This window comes from Bos grunniens, chromosome 18 (genome assembly GCF_055505025.1).
Source record: "Bos grunniens cultivar Pamir isolate PY7600 chromosome 18, Bosgru_T2T1.0, whole genome shotgun sequence".
Classification (NCBI taxonomy): Eukaryota; Metazoa; Chordata; class Mammalia; order Artiodactyla; family Bovidae; genus Bos; species Bos grunniens.
The window spans coordinates 10,653,432-10,670,339 of NC_141182.1; the positions used below are offsets into that span (position 1 = coordinate 10,653,432).

General features: G+C 46.2%; 1 protein-coding gene across 15 annotated transcripts in view; it reads left to right on the forward strand.

Moving 5' to 3' along the window:
• The first annotated feature begins 744 nt into the window (after positions 1-744).
• WFDC1 (WAP four-disulfide core domain 1) overlaps positions 745-16,908 on the forward strand; it is a 62,538-nt gene continuing 46,374 nt past the window's right edge. For 5 of the 15 annotated variants that reach the window (XM_086350144.1, XM_086350147.1, XM_086350150.1 and 2 more), the window contains exons 1-2: positions 767-1,169; positions 1,868-1,907. The gene's annotated coding sequence lies outside the window, so the exon portion shown is untranslated. Of the gene's footprint in view, positions 1,170-1,706; positions 1,802-1,867; positions 1,908-16,908 lie in introns of those variants that run through there. The other 10 variants (XM_086350159.1, XM_086350166.1, XM_086350156.1 and 7 more) reach the window with 6 other exon arrangements.

Genomic DNA, 16,908 nt, shown 5'->3' on the forward strand with positions numbered 1-16,908 from the left:
TGGGGTGAGTGGTCGGCACAGCCAGTCAGACGAGGCTAGAAAGGCAAACAGGAGTCAGAGAGAACACGGCTTTGAATGCTGGGTTGGCACTTGGATCTTAATCAAAAGGCCTTCCAGTTATTTAAAAAAAAAAAAAAAAATCAGGAAGAATATGACCAGATCTGACCTGTGGTAGGATGCAAAGACCAGATGAAGAAAAAGATGAGGCAGGGACCCCAGTTAGGACACCACGGAAAGAGGGCAGGAGGCAGAGGGCAAGGACCCGAACAGAGTAAGCGGGCAGATCTAGACGAGATTCAGGAGGAGGTTGGCAGGAGGTGCTTGGGGAGTGGAGGAGTGGGAGGAGGCTACAGTGACCCCGAAATTTCCCGTTGGGTGACGAGCAGATGGTGGGGGAGGGGGCTGTAGCCCAGCTAGAAAGCGATGGAGAAGTTTAGGGGAGAGAGGATGTCAGCTGGAGCTTGCTAGTTAAGGGCGCCCAGGTGCAGGTGTTTGGGAATTTGGGTCCAGAGCCCCGTGAGTCTCGTCAGACGCCCCCCACCTCCCAGGAAGCTGAGTCTCGTCAGATGCCCCCCCACCTCCCAGGAAGCGGAAGTGGCCCCTGGAATGGAGGACGGGAGGCAGGTGAGGGGTGATCCAGCAGGCCAGGCTGGCTTGAATTTCCTCTGGGTTCCAGGAGATGGGAGGGAGGACGCAGAGCAGCTAGGGAGCCTGGGAGGCCTGGGCCTTCGAGGGAAAGTTCCCGGATAAGAAGCCGGAAGTGAGTAGGGATTGGCCTTGAAGGGAGCGGAAGCGGGCTGGAACTGTGAACTCCCTGCCTGGTCACGGGGTCATGGCCAGATTTTCCTCCTGCCAAGAGAACCCCCGGGAGAGCCTGAGGACCACCCCCCGGCCCCCGAGGGCATTGTATGGGGACAGAGGCCCTTACGGAGTTCCCCGGGGACTCTGAACAACAAGCAGCCTGGCTGAGTCTGTGTGGCTTGGCCAACAAAAGGACCTCGGGGGTCGCCGCCCATCGTCAGGCCGCAGGTTACGTCCTGTAAAGGGGTGAAGGGGGGAGTCTTAGAGGGCCTCTCCTGCACCCCCAACCCCCCGGGAACATTGGAACTTGCATAGCTGCCCCTAAGACGCGTGCTCCAAAGCCTCCACAGAGAAAGATGCTGTTCCAGGTTTGTTCGGGGGTCACAGGCCAAGCGGGCTCTCTCTCCCACTCTGAAGTGAGAAGGGTCTCTGCTAGACGGGGTCGGGAGTTGCCTGTGAGGCCCCCCAACTTCTTGCTCCCCGTTGCACCCTTTATTTGACAGGCCAGCTCTCCACCCTCTGTGGTTGGGGAGCTCTGCCTGGTACCCACTGGGCTCTTGGGTACCTGGCAGGATAGCCAGGTAGCTATGCAGAGGGGAATGGGCTGGAGTTTTGGTCGGGTCCACAGCGCGTGGTGCGTTCTCCCCAGCGTCATGCTGCAGGGGTGAAAATGCCAATGGCAGGAGCTGAGAACTGGGAGCCCAGGAGGCCCCTGTTGGCAGTTGGGAGCCTCCAGGGTGGGCACAGGGAGGGAGAGAAGCAGGCCCACGGTCTGGTGGTCTGACCTTAGGAGGCCTCCTCTCCTGGAATCTCCAGCTTCTGAAGTGTGCCCAACCCCGCCCTATATCAAAGATATTCTTTGCTTTGTGCAAAACCATTATTGTGGTTTGGCAATATTTTGACAGGAAGGAGCTTGTTGATTTTAGGATGGGTCTGACTCCTTGGTGTGCTCTGTACGTGATTCAGATAGGCGTCTTCAAAATGGACAAGAAAGACTCAGGTTGGTTTGTTTGTTTTGGCTTTTTACTTTATTCATTTTTTTAAAAAATGGATAATTGCTTTACAGTCTTCTGTTGGTTTCTGCTGTACAGTGACGTGAATCAGCTGTAAGTATACATATATCCCCTCCTTCTCCAGCCTCCCCTCCCACCTTCCCTCCACTCCACCCTGACAGACTGGGGTTGATGTGCTGAAATATTTTGGGTGTGACTGGTCAGTGAGCAGATACAAATGTTAAGCATCAAAATCTATATTCATAGCAATTGTCTTTTCCTCATGATTTGGAGGCTTTGTTTTCACAACTGTGGGATGTTTTAGTTGGTGTATGAGAACCTTGAGGGTCCAGGAGCCTTGGGGGCCAGAAGGTTCTAGTTGAAAAGGGGAGTTGGGGGAGAACCTGGGGCCTAGGAGAAGGACTGGGAGCCCAAGGTCTCTGGGAGGACAGTGGCAGAGGGAAGGCAAAAACTCACGTCCAAGTTCAGGATGTCATGATAGGAGCAGTTTTAGAGGAGGGAGTCCCAGTGTTCCAAGGACAAATGGCGATGTGAGGTCATGGTGGCAAGGTGCTCCCAGGACTCTCAGTAGGAAGATGACGAAAAGCTTGAGAGACAGGCAGATGGATGCCTCTGGGTCCTTTCAATATCACACCACAGCCTCGACCAACAGGCCAGCCCGGGAGTTATTTATATTTAATTCTCTAAGGAACCTTGCCTTTGTTCGACTTTCTTATTACTATTCATTAGGGTCCAGATTCTGAAGTGAACATTCTAACCGGCAAATTTGTGTCTGGTAGAGATGAATATGATTTCTCTCTGCTAGCAAAGAAACCCACGAGGATGTGGTTGCCTTGCCCTGCAGAAGGCTCACTGGTTTTGTTTCTCACCCAGCAATCTTATCTCGATGCTCTCAGGTACCTGTAAACACTAGGTCCTCAGGTACTTCATGGATGTACTTCACAGTCCCCTTGTTAATGAACACAATAGGTTTTCTATACGTGTTCATTCTATATTGCTACAAAAGCCTTTTTAAAAAACTTATCGAAAGTTATGTTTTGATGCCCTTCCCTAGCCAAACTTGCCTGCCAGAGCCCCAGGCATGGTAGGCCCAGGGAGCTGTTGGGACCTTTAGGGAATTTTTGGTTTTGTGCTGCCTTGATGCAAGTGGAGAAGCCCAGAACTCAGCTCAAAGTTTGTTTAGGTTGATCTGTATTTCCAGTTACCAAATTTTGTTCCAGGACTCCATTGCCATGAAACAAACCATCTCAAACTTAGTGTCATAAGATAATGAGCACTTAGTTTTTTTAGATTAATTCTTACTGGAGTGTAGTTGATTTACAACGTTGGGTTAGTTCAGGTGTACCGCAAAGTGAAACAGCTATTCATATACATATATCCGCTGTTTTTTAGATTCTTTTCCCATACAGATCATTACAGAATATTGGATAGAGTTCCTTATGCTCTACAGTAGGTTTTCTTTTTCCCCTCAGATGTTTACCTTTTTTTATGAAAAAACTTAAACCCATAAAAATTCCAATATGCAAACATAAGCAGTTGTATAATGAACCCGCATTTACCCATTACACATTAACAATTAACAACTATAATATACAGTAGCTTCTAATTACTTATCTATTTTATATGTAGTAGTGTGTATATGTCAGTCCTGGTCCCCCAATTTATTTGTCCCCCAACCCCCAAGAACACTTTATTATGCATAGGAATGAATCATGGATTCTGTGGGTCAGGAATTTGGATGCAGGACTATTGTAGGATTAGATAAGACAATACATGTATCCAGCATAAAATAAGCAGTCAAGGTTCAAAAGTATTCTTAGTGGTATTATTGCTAGTAACTTTATAAAAAAGATAACTGATCAAAGGTTATGCAGTTGTACAAAAAAGGCAAGTTATAGAATCACAGAGAAAGTTTAAAAAAGAGAATAACTGGGTCTTGATTGCTTCTGATGTCCTCACAACAGCATCTTATGTTTAAGTGTGTGTGTTTTATCGCTAGGGAAAAAATCTCATAATTTGCTCTCATGCCTTTTAAGAGCTGTTTGCTCCAGACATATTCTGCCTTCCTGGAGATTTTGAAAATCTAGGGCAGTGATTTTCCTTAGAGGGGAGTGAGAAGGTCACTAGAAAACTGTGCTGTCCCGGGGATCTTCAATATTCTAGAACAAGCACTCAGTTGGGCAAGGTTGAGAAGCTAAAAGCAATAAAATAATTGACCTGATGAAAAAAAAACAAAACACTGCAGAAGCATTGTTCTCTGCTGGAACACAAAAACATTTGTTATCCTAAAAAGAAATGTTTCTTTGACTGGCTTTGCTGTCAGCAGAAATTTTGCCTTTTGTGCCCAGTACCCTTCCTAGCTAGATAAACAGGAAGGACAGACAGAACTATCAGTTGTGTATTTAGAGCAGGTCTGCTTGGGCAGACAGCGCTGCGGAGCGGGGTGATGGTCCACTTACCCAGTCAACGTGACACACAGACCCCCCGGCAGTCTGGGTCTCGGGAGCAGGGCTGGCCTGGGTCTGATGTGCTAAGATTGTGTCTTGCTCTGTCGCAGAGGGTAAAGTTGGGTTGGAGCTGGAATTTTGTCAGTTTTGTTCCCGGCATAAGGACTGGCATGGAATGGCCATACAATGGCATTGGTTGGATGGATAAACAGAGGAATTAAGTGGAGTTGGAGACATTTCCTGACCCCTGAGCTTCTGGGCGTGTGCTTGGGAGCCATGTGCCTGCATGCTTCATCATGTCCGACTCTTTGCAGCTCCATGGACTGCAACCTCCTCTGCAACAGCCAAGCTCCTCTGTGCATTGGAATTTTCCAGGCAAGAGTGCTGGAATGGGTTGCCATTTCCTACTCCAGGAGATCTTTTTGACCCAGGGATCAAAGCCACGTCTCCTACATTGGCAGGCAGATTCCTTATCACTGAGCCACCTGGGAGCCATGACCGGAATCCAAAGAAAAGGACACATTTTGGTCATTTTTCTGCACTCCATGTAGGGTTTACCTGGCTGACAATAAGAGTATTTATTAAGACCCACCATCTCTTCCCTAGAAATGCGGTGCTGGCATTGCCGAAAATAATATTTATTTTATTTCAAAAAATTTTCCATGTTTTCTAAATTTTCTAGAATGAGCATGTGTTGTTTTCATATACTCATACAAAATTTACGACTGTGTACAAGGAAGCCAAGTGCACATTCTCCTCTTAACAAAGAATCACTGTTCTTACTTTCTTGTGACTATTTCTGGATCCTTTTTGACACATTTTTCATTATATGCTAGAAGGCTTGTTGCACACTCTTTTTCGTGACTTCAGTTAGCCCCAACAGCAGCTTCGAGATGAGGGCTTTTCATACTGTCTTTTTACAAATATGGCAGCAGAAGCTCAGAGAGGTTAAGCAACTTGTCTGAGGCCACACAGCAGTCAGGGGCTTGAGGGTCTGACATCAGAGTCCATGCCCTTAAGCACCCTTCTATACTGTTTCATCCTTGGAAACATAATATAGAAAAATTAATTTGCAAGTGTATTTTTTGTGATTTAAAAGGCAGATTCTTTTTTTTTTTTTTTTAATGGGTAAAAGTAAGGATGACAGCTGGCTGATAGGTGCAGAGGACCTGGTGACTTTTCCTGCAGACCTGGCCCAGGTGCGTTCAGAGTCCTAGCTCCAACAGTCCAGGGATGCCCAAGAGGCTAAAGGGCAGAGGAATGGCTCTGCCTTAAGTCTTGAACCCCGTGTCCTCTCTGTCTCCTGGAAGTCTTCCCAGAGGGTCAGCAACCACTTTGATACCATCAGGATCTATTCTCCAAGCCATGAGCATAGCATTTCATTTCTCTGTGGTAAGAATTTAATTGCTTTCAGTTGTACCATCTTACTCCAGCTGCAGGTGTTGAGAGCTTTGAAGATTAAAGTATGCAGAGATATTAATTATTTAAGGAAAAGCATTTGAACTTGAGACAGAATAAACGTAAATTTAAAAAGCAAGAGGTCCAAATTGTCGAATACTGCTGGCGCACACTTCCTGCTTGACAAAAATGTAGCTGACACGTTGCATGATGCTTTATAATTTACTAACTTTCACAGCGTAGTTAAGTCTTATGTGATTTGGGAGGTCTTGGATATGATTGCATCACTCCATTCTCACGGATAAGGATGTCAAGACCCAGAGAGGCTGAGCACCTGGCCCAGGGTCACACAGCTTCATAGAAGACCAGAACAGGAATTTGACCCCAAGTTTAAAGTTTCTGTGGTTTTTAGGTCCACTATTCCTTTGGGGCTGGTTCAGTACAAAAATATATTCATTCCAATAGAAAGCATTCAGTGAGCCTCTTTTTGAATCTAGCTTTTTCTATGCATGATGCATTGATATGAGGTTGAGAAACAACCATTTGCAGATGTATTTAGAAATAAAAATAATCCCATGGTGTCACTGGGGATGCTTAAGCGACCAGAAATTACGCAGAAGACTTGCTATTGCCTTGGGTGGAACGTGGACTCTTAGTTATGGAATCGGTCGATGGTGACAGCACCATAATGAGGCCGTTGAATGAGTACCCAGCAGCCTGATTCCAATCCTTGTGTGTGTGGGGAAGCCAGATTTCCATTTGCACTTAAAATCATCAAGCCCCATTGTCTTCCCAGCTCAAAGTTATTAAACGCCTGGGGTTGATGTAATTTTTAGAGGATGTGATGGTAACTGTTGCTTAATGGGGTAAAATTTGTGATTGTGGTTAAGCATTAAGCATTGGGTAATTGGACAGGCCCAAGCAGAAACCCCAGCTCGGCCTCCTCCCAGCATCACTCAGGTGGAAGGCGTCACTTCCCGAGCTAAGGCTCTATCCCCTTGTCGCCTCAATGGGATAAGGGTAGTGTCTCCAACATAGCAGTGTCGTGCGTGGAGGCTTGCCAGGTGCCTCCTGGGTTCATGGCAAGCAATCAGTAAACATTGTTGCCAAGGGTAGTGGCCTTGTGGGTGTGTGCATGTACATGCATGTCTTTTAAGGCCCTGAGAATGGCTAGAAATGGGATCTCAGGGACCTGACTTCTCATTTCCATGGAGTGCACTGATGATTCTAAAATCTGGGCAAGTTGTTTACCTTCTTTGTGCTTCCCCGTCTATGAAATGGACTTAACCTAGATTATCTGTACATTTCCTGTCTATGTAAGATATTCTTAGAGTCTGTACTCCTTGTGCCAGTTTATACAGATGATAAAGCCTTGCTGGTGGAGAAGGAGCTGGTCACCAGCATGGATTGGCTGGAAGGGAATGAGAGACAATAGGGCGTGTTGGGGACTGTGGTGAACTTGGGCAGGTGAGTCCCGTTCAAAGGGGTCACCACCACTCAGAAACAGCTGCCTGCTGCCGCGTGGGAGGATGGACTCCACATAGCCAGACTTCCTTGTTTATTCACAACCGGCCAGAACATAGATTTTTAACACAGAACTTTTGTAATTTTTGAATGCTGACAGCTAATTTTAAAAAAATGTCAGTACCTGACATCCCAAAGAAAACTGTCTGAATGTCCGATTCAGACTTGGCCCATGTTAGTGGCCTGTGGACCAGCCACATCTCCAGGCCAGCGCAATCCCCAGGCAAGATCACTCTGAGGACCGGGTGATCTTTTCTTTTAGTGTTTTCTTTTAACATGAAGACCCAGATGATAGTCTTGCTGACACCAAGAAGGAGATGGAAAAGGTCCCTGTTCTTGAAATGGCTCACCTGTTTTCAGCTCTCTGGGCTCAATGTGGTTGATTATATCACCCTACAGGGCTGCTCTTCTGGGAAAGGGCTTCAGGGGAGCCCCCTAAGTCTTCCTCAACCCCTCGATTTGCACCATTTATGGTGGAGACTCAGACCTCCTTGCACCCACAGAGGGTCTCCCACCTCAATCTGTTACCATACATTTTTTCATGGTACAGATGAACTTCAGAGTTCTTTGAAGTGTTTCTTTAAAAATTTTATATAAATACAAATATATCTGTCAATTACATAGATAAAAATATGCATATCCTAAAGTTTACTATTTGAACCATTTTCAAGTGTTAAAGAATTTAAGAAGTGGTTTTAAAAAATTTTACGTTCTGTAAAATCAAGTATGTTCACATTATTGTGTGACCATCACCACCATCCATCTCCAGACTTTTTTCACTTGTGAAACTGAAACTCTGTCCCCATGAAATGGTACCTCCCACTTTGCCCTCCCCCAGCCACTGGCACCCACCAATGGACTTTCTGTCTCTATGAATTTGACTACCCTGAGTACCTCTTGTGAGTGGAATTGTATAGTGTTTGTCCTTTTGTATCTGGCTTCTTTCACTTAAAACATTGTCTTCAAGGTTCATCCACGCTGCAGCATGTGTCAGAATTTCCTTTTTAAAGGCTGCATGATATTGCATTGTATATATGTATGTATGTATATGCCACATTTTGCTTATTCATTTGTCCATTGATGGACACTTAGGTTGGTCTTTTGGCTGTTGTGAACAGTGCCGCTACACACAGGGGTGTGTAAATATCAGTTCATTTTCGGTACTTTTGGATATATACCCAGATGCGGAATTGATGGATGATGTAGTAATTCCGTGTTTAATTTTTTGAGAAACCTCCCTACTGTTTTCCAAAGCAGCTGCAATATTTTACATTATTTCCAGCAGTGTACAAGGGTTCCCATTTCTCCGTATCCTCACCAACACTTGCTGTTTTCTGGTTTTTGACTTTTAAAATTTAATATTAGCCATGTTAATGGATGTAGTGGGCAGCTTTTTTTAAGAGCTCAGAATAAGGGGAAGAGGATAAAACATGAGGAGCCTGCAAGGTAGAAAGTCCTTAAGAAGAAGTGGTGTGAAGGGCTCCATCACGTGCAGCGAGTGCTCCAGAGCCACACCGTCCAGTGAACGCGAGCAGAAGCCCAGTGTCTCTACTGCATGTGCTCATGTCAAGTGCTTGGTTGCACATGTAGTGGCTGCTATCTTGGACAGTGCAGATCTAGAACATTCCATCATCACAAGTTCTGTTGACTGGCTCATGCTGCTATGACATTCACAAAAAAGTGTGTACACAAATATATCTCATTTTGATGTTCAGGACTCCAGTCCTGGCCCTGGTTGGTGACTTGATCGAAGTTATGTAGCATCTGGGTAGCAGAATTGAAAAGGGAGTCCCTCCGATTCCTGCTCCAGTGTCCCCTGTTCCCTTCCACTTACCATAAGGTCATACAGTAGTACATGGAGGGCAGGTTTGGGTGGGTGGAGGAGAGGGAGTTGATGGTAAAGGGTGCTGGCCCCACAGCATTTCCCAGGATTTTTTAGAGATGAGTAGGCTGTGCTTTTATTTTTGTATGTGTTCTGCTAATATTTCTTGTCTAGTGGTTTATTAAAAGTACTGGACCTAGCTCCTAGCATTATATCACCTTCATGGCCTGGTGGTTCTGACAGCCTTTGGCTTTAATCAGCTTCCTGACGGTAGTGAGCTCAGGAGATTCCATGACCTCGTGTAGCCAATTCTCTCCTCTTCCACAGTAATATCATGTCAGCTGGGCGCATGGCTACGCTCAATAAAGACTACATTTCCCAGCCTCTCTTGCAGCTAGCTGTGGTCATGTGACCAAGTTCTGGCCAATGGGCTGTCAGTGGAAGGCCAACCTGGCAGCATCTGGGGATCTATTTTAAGAGCTGGCTGGCAGGCCTGTGCCCTCTGCTTCTCCCTTATCCCTTTTTCATACTGCTGTCTGCAGCTGTCACTTTGGTTCCTGAGGACAAGGTTGAATGTTAGGGATGGAGGAGAGGAGCAGAGCCACCACACAGCCCTGAACTGCTGACGTTTGGCCTTTTATGCGAAAGTGAACCAAGCTGCTCTCTAGGTTAAGTCACGTTATTTTCAGCCACTGTTACTTGCAGGCAAAACCATTTCTAACTGATGAACTTGGTGATGACAGTGGCTGACTGTATGTCAGGCCCTCTCTGTAAACCATTAACCCTCAGAACAGCCTTAATAAAATGGGGATTCTCAGTGGGGATGACTTGCCGCCACGGGGACATTACACACTCTCTGGAGACATTTTTGATGGTCCTGACTGTGTTGGGGTGGGGTGCTACTGATATCCCTTGGGTCAAGGCCAAGGGTGCTGCCTGACATCCTACAGTACACAGAACAGTCCGCCCCACAAGAATGATCTGGTTCCATAGATCAATAGTACTGAGGTTGTAATGCTCTGTTTTTTGTTTTGCTTTGTTACATATAAGAAAATTGAAGCCAAAGGGCATAAACCGCTTGCCTGTGGTGACACAACATGTAAGTGACAGAGTTGAGATTCAAAACCTGGCAGTCTCAGTGCAGAGGTGCGGCTTGGTGTGCACCATGAGGGGCAAGGCATGGATCCACTGAACACACCCCACCAACCACCCTGTATGGTCCCCCCTCATCTCCAGGAGCCCAGCAGCTCCTGGCTCTACCACTCACTGAAAGAGTGGCCCTGAGCTGGTCACCTCCCCTCTGGGCACCTCCGTTTCTTCTACTATATTGGTGGGGGATTGTAAAGCCCTCATGCCTGTTGCAAGTATTGGTGAGCCCAAGGCAACACCTCTGCAGCGGTACTCTGACCAATCAGAATGGGCTTGCCCAATATAGCACCTCCCCTGACCAATCAGAATGGACTTGAGTGTAAGTCCCAGAGGCTCCAGTTGTGCAGGACAAGCCCTTTAGTTGCCAGACTGTGGAGATTTCAAGGGGGCAGGGATTTTGGAGGCTGGAATGGAGGGCACTTGGGCATTGAAGGGGGGATACTGTTTGCTAATTGGTATGGAAAGAGTTCAAGACTTCAGCAACCCACACAGTTATTCTGTTACTGCCAGCCACAAGTCAGCATGAGTAGGAGATGTAGAAATCACTCAGGTTGGGAGGGAACCCAGCCTCATTTGTAAGAATGAGTCTGAAGAGCTGGTCTCCTTTATTCTCCCAAGTTATTCCGCCCATCCTGGGTTTAAGCAATCAAAGTACACCCACCATTCAGATGAAGGATTAAAGGTGAGAGGTGACTGCCCGATGAGCTCTGCCTAAGATCAGGAACTTCGCTTGTGATATAATTCCTTTCATTCCCACAGTTGTCCTGGGAAGCAGGAAAGGGGTGATGGTTATTATTTGCTCCCATTTTAAAGATGAGGAAACTGAGCCCCAGAGAAACTTGGTACTGCTTCCAGGATTTTGTAGCTGGTAAGCGATTTCAGGAGTTTATTCATACAACCACTCAGTTGAAGGCAAGGAGTAGGATTTGGAGGCCTGTGGCCATCTCCAGTTTATGCAGAGGGGAACTTTTAACACTCAGAAAGAAACGGGAAGGATCTGGCCTCAAGTGCATTCGGGTTGCTGAGTTCGCTCAGTTGGCCTCAGCACCTAAGTTCACCAGGGCCTCAGACTGACGTATCCCGTTTCTGTTTCCTGCTGCCTTCCTCACCTTGACCCCTCGGACCCCCTTTGCACTCCCAGAGTGGCTCCCTGTCAGCACCAGCCCAGGGTCCTCCTGCCCCGTCCTTCACACTCCCTAGCACATTTGAGCCACCTCTGGATTAGGAAGGCACTAATGATTTGATATCTTAGTCTGGGATTTAATTGACCTTTTAGCTAAGTTGGAAAAATTCCCTCTCTCAAATAGCTCTTTTATCTCCCGGCCCCTGCCACCACTTTAATTATACTAAGTCCTCATCAGATGCCTCAAATGAAAGAGGGGAAAAAAGGCAAGAAGACAGGACGCTGGGACAGGCTGAGTTTCATTTCTAGACCATTTGGAACTCAGTTGCTTGTTATCACCCTCTGAATCACTAGCTTTTACCTGGAGATTAAAAGGTATCCCCTGAGACTACTTGAAATGAACAATAAGGCGTACAGGAGCTTAATCTTCTCAGTGGTCATGAAGCCTGGGTTTTATGGGACATTGCCTCCTCCAGCTTCCAATTTCCCATCTCAGGCCATCCATTCCCTTGGCAAAAATGGTGCCCTGGGAAAATTCACACCTCCACAAAGTGGTTAATGGTGCGTGTGACAGTTTCAAAACCATAACTAGAATGACATGTTCCCAACATTAAATTAACCTTCGGTGGAAGGACACCACTGACTAGACTTGGAACTTTTGAGTTCCAGATGCCCTCAGGGCGAATACTTCTGTTCCATTCATCCGTCCGTCCATCCACCCCTTCCTTCCTTCCTCTCTCTTTCAATAAAATTGAATACCTTTAAAGTTTTTGCTTTTAATACAAATTATAAATCTTAAAACTTTAACATCTGTATTTTTCATAAAATTGGAAAAGCCACAAGTTGAAACAACCTACTAATATATAATTCAAGAACAATTATATAGAGAGAACACATGTTTAATACAACTCTTTTATAACCAGTGTGGTGTCACAGAACCCAGACATGCAATTTCTTAGGGTTTGAAGGAGTCTAACAGGGCTTGATCTTCTGAGGGCTGATACAACTTAGCTGTATGAGTTTTGGATTAAGAAACATCAGTGCTAATCAAATGTTTATCTTTATCTTTAGCTGTCCGTATTTACCGACCTCTGAGAGTTGATGATGGACAGGGAAGCCTGGTGTGCTGCAGTCCTGGTGTGCTGCAGTCCATGGAGTTGCAAAGAGTTGGACGTGACTGAGAGACTGAACTGATTTACCAACCGGGATGGGTTTTGATGAAAGGTGATGGACCCAGGGTGAGAAAACCTGGGTTTTCTCTGCAGTGGCTGCAGCAATTCTAACTGGTGTCTAATAAACACTCATAAGCCAGGCACTCTGCTGACTGCTTTCCAGGCTTTATTTTACTTAGTCCACCCCACGACTCAATGTAAGAGATGCTATTACTGCCCCAACTTACAGATGAAGACGTTGAGGTTTGGGGGCCAGGAACTTGCCCACAAACTTGCCCACCTGGCTTCCCAGGTGGCACTATTGGTAAAGAACACGCCTGCCAATGCAGGAGACTCAAGAGAGGTGGGTTCGATCCCTGAGTCAGGAAGATCCCCTGGAGGAGGAAATGGCAACCCCCTCCAGTATTCTTGCCGGGAGAGTCCTATGGACAGAGGAGCCTGAGAGGCTCCGGTCTCAGTTCAGTTCAGTTCAGTCGCTCAGTCGTGTCTGACTCTTTGCAACCCCATGAATCGCAGCACGCCAGGCCTCCCTGTCCATCACCATCTCCCGGAGTTCACTCAAACTCACGTCCATCGAGTCGGTGATGCCATCCAGCCATCTCATCCTCTGTTGTCCCCTTTCCCTCCTGCCCCCAATCCCGCCCAGCATCAGAGTCTTTTCCAGTGAGTCAACTCTTCGCATGAGGTGGCCAAAGTACTGGAGTTTCAGCTTTAGCATCATTCCTTCCAAAGAAATCCCAGGGCTGATCTCCTTCAGAATGGACTGGTTGGACCTCCTTGCAGTCCAAGGGACTCTCAAGAGTCTTCTCCAACACCACAGTTCCAAAGCATCTATTCTTTGGCTCTCAGCTTTCTTCACAGTCCAACTCTCGCATCCATACATGACCACTGGAAAAACCATAGCCTTGACTAGACGGACCTTTGTTGGCAAAGTAATGTCTCTGCTTTTGAATATGCTATCTAGGTTGGTCATAACTTTCCTTCCAAGGAGTAAGCGTCAGTCTATAGGGTTGCAAAGAGTCGGGCACGACTGAAGCGACTTAGCACACAGGCACGCAACTTGCCCACAAATAGGCATGCTGCTATTACATTGCTTTGTAACCTTGGACCATTTGTTAGTGAAATTCTTACATCGTTGTTCAGTCACTAAGTCGTGTCTGACTCCTGGCAACCCCATGGACTACAGCACATCAGGCTCAGCTGTCCTTGGCTATCTCCCAGAGTTTGCTCAAACTCCTGTCCATTGAGTCAGTGATGCTATCTAACCATCTCATTCTCTGTTGCCCCCTTCTCCTCCTGCCCTCGATCTTTCCCAACATCAGGGTTTTTCCAGTGAGTTAGATCTTTGCATCAAATGGCCAAAGTATTGGAACTTCAACTTCCGCATCCGTTCTTCCAATGACTATTCAGGGTTGATTTCCTTTAGGATTGACTGGTTTGATCTTGCAGTCCAAGGGACTTCTCCAGCAGCACAATTTGAAAACATCAGTTCTTCAGCGCTCAGCCTTCTTTATAGTCCAACTTTCACATCCGTACATGACTACTGGAAAAGCTATAGGACCTTTGTTGGCAAAGTGATGTCTCTGCTTTTTAATACGCTGTCTAGGTTTGTCATAGCTTTATATGGCTCTAAAAATGTAGGTCAGACTTTGACCTTGGCAGCTCCCAGGCAGAGTATAGCCTGCAGGAGAGTTTTAGGTTGGCCTTCACTGCGTTATTAAAACAATGTGAATGACGTGGAGTTTGGAAGAGTTCGTTTGGGAAACAGCAGTATCTGCTACACTGAACTCAGCCACCGTAGGGCCTGGCAATTCCACTCCTAACTTTTCCCGGAAGATGGTGAATACCGCTGCCAACCAAAAACTTGCAGACCAGAAGAGTGTCCCTGGCAGCTCCATTTGGAGTAGCCCAAACATGAAACTATCCAAATGCCTGTCCGCATGGGTATATTGATTCCTCTCTTGTCATATGGTAGAAAATTCTACACCAGTAAAGATGACCGACCCTCTGTATGTCAGTATGAATCTCACAAGTACCTTTGAATGAAAGAAATTAGGCATGAAAGAATATACACTGATAGATTGCTTTCATAGAAAGGACTAGAAAGGCAAAGCTAACCTTCTCTGATGGAAGTCAGAATTGAGGTTACCTTTTCAGAATGAGAGAAGGTAGTCATGTGATCAGTGAGATGGAGCATGGGAAGGGGTTTGGGTTGCTGGCAGGGTCCCCGACTTCTCTGAGTGGTGGTTACATGAGTCCATTTGCTTTGTGGAAATTGATGAATCTCTGTGCTCTTTTTTTTTTTTTTTAACGTAAGCCTATAATTTTTTGAAGCAGCTTTATTTGAGATATGTTACACATCTAAAATCCACCCGTGTACAGTGTAAAATTCACTGGTTTTAGTACGTTCACAGAGTTGTGCAGCCGCCGCCACGTCTGATTTTGAAGCATTCTCATCTACTCCAGCATAAAGCTGGTACTGCCTGCCCTCATTCCCTGTGTACCCCCCACTCTCAGCCCGAGGCAGCCAATAATCTACTGTATGAGTTACACACTCTGTTTTATTGACTCTTTAAACATTAAGGTATAGTTGATTTTCAATGTTGTGTTTCAGGTGTATAGAAAAATGACTCAGTTATGTTGTGTATGTATATATGTATAAAATATGTATGTTCTTTTTCAGATTCTTTTCCATTATAGGTTATGATAACATACTGAATTTAGTTACCTGGGCTATACATTAGGTCCTTGTTGGTTACCTATTTTTACATATAGTAGTGTGTATCTGTTAATCTCAAACCTCTAATTTGTCTCCCAACCCGTACCTTTCCTGTTTGGTAACCATCAGTTTGTCTGTGAGTGTTTCTATTTTGTAAGTATGTTCATCTGTATCGTATTTTAAATTCCACACATAAGTGATCTCAGATGATATTTGTCTTGGTCTGACTTACTTCACTTAGTATGCTAATCTCTGGGTCCATCCATGTTGATGCAGATGGCAGTATTTTGTTCTTTTTATGGCTGAGCAATACTCCATTGTATATGTGTACCACATCTTCTCTATCCATCATCTGTCAGTGGGCATTTAGGTAGGTCCCCTGTCTCGGCTGTCCTAAATAGTGCTGCTGTGAACATTGGGGCACATGTATCTTTTTGATTTCAGAGTATATGCCCAGAAGTGGGATTGCTGGATCATATAGTAGTTCTATTTTGAATTTTTTAAGGAACCTCCTTCCTATTTTCCATAGTGACTGCACCAAGTCACATTCCCACTAGTAGCGTAGGGGGGTTCCCTTTTCTCTACACCCTCTCCAGCATTTATTATCTGTAGAGGGTTTTATACTGTAAAGCATGTATACAGTTATATTTCAATGAAAGCATTGCTGAAGTAGCCAATGTACCTGGCAGGAACGCACTGAGCCCCTAACTCCTGTGGTCTTACACTCGCCTGTCCTGTACATTTACATCCCCTGCCTGTGTCCTGCAGGCATTCAAATCCGTGACTTCGGGAACAGACAGTCTTGAGAGTGTTTTCCAACTGGATTATCTCTTGTTTCTCATTTCTTCTGCCTGAGAGCAGGTCTGGGTCACATCATCCTTTAATTTAGACGACACAGGGGAGATGTGTTTGACGGCTAGATGTTGAAGTGGGTCAGGTTGCTCTGTGTTCACATCAAGGCCCTCCCCGGACAGCAGGTGCCCATCTGGAGACTCCTTCACTGACTTCTCTGACTCTACTGCCCCAGGCTTGTTGCTCTGGATGAGAGAGAGACGTCAGTCCCTGTCCCCTCCCCGATGTGCCAGGTCAATAGGACGGGAACCCAGTACCAGGCTGGTCTCAGAAGGACAAGACAGCGGAGGGAGCAGAGAGCTGCATGTCTGGGCCATGGGAGGATATGAGAGCGGCGTGGACTTGAGTCCCAGTGGGTGGGGAAGAAAAGTCAGAAGGGACAGGTTGTTCCCTTGGCTGGTCCGAAATTGGCAACCAACCACTGACCATCTTCCTTTGCAACAGATATGGAAGGTAGAAACTCCCTTCCCCATTTCTCAGGTGGGGAAACTGAGGCTGCTAAGATGAACCAGGTGGCTCAGTGGTAAAGAATCTGTCTGCCAATGCAGGAGATTCAGATTTGATTTCTAGGTTGGAAAGATCCCCTGGAGAAGGAGATGTCAACCCACTCCAGTATTTCTTGCCTGGGAAATTTCATGGACAGAGGAACCTGGTGGGTTGCCATCTATGGGGTCACAAAGAGTCACGCTGAGTGATTGAGTACACACACACACACACACACACAAAAGAAACCAAGCCAGGGACTTAAGACTGCAATGATTTGTGATTTTCCCACAATTCCACAGCTGGGGTGCAGCTGGATGGTTCTCCTGGTCTCCCCTGAGCCCAACTGTGCAGCCTGGAGCTTGGCAGGGAGCTCAGCTGCAGCTGTAGCCTCCAAGGTGCCCT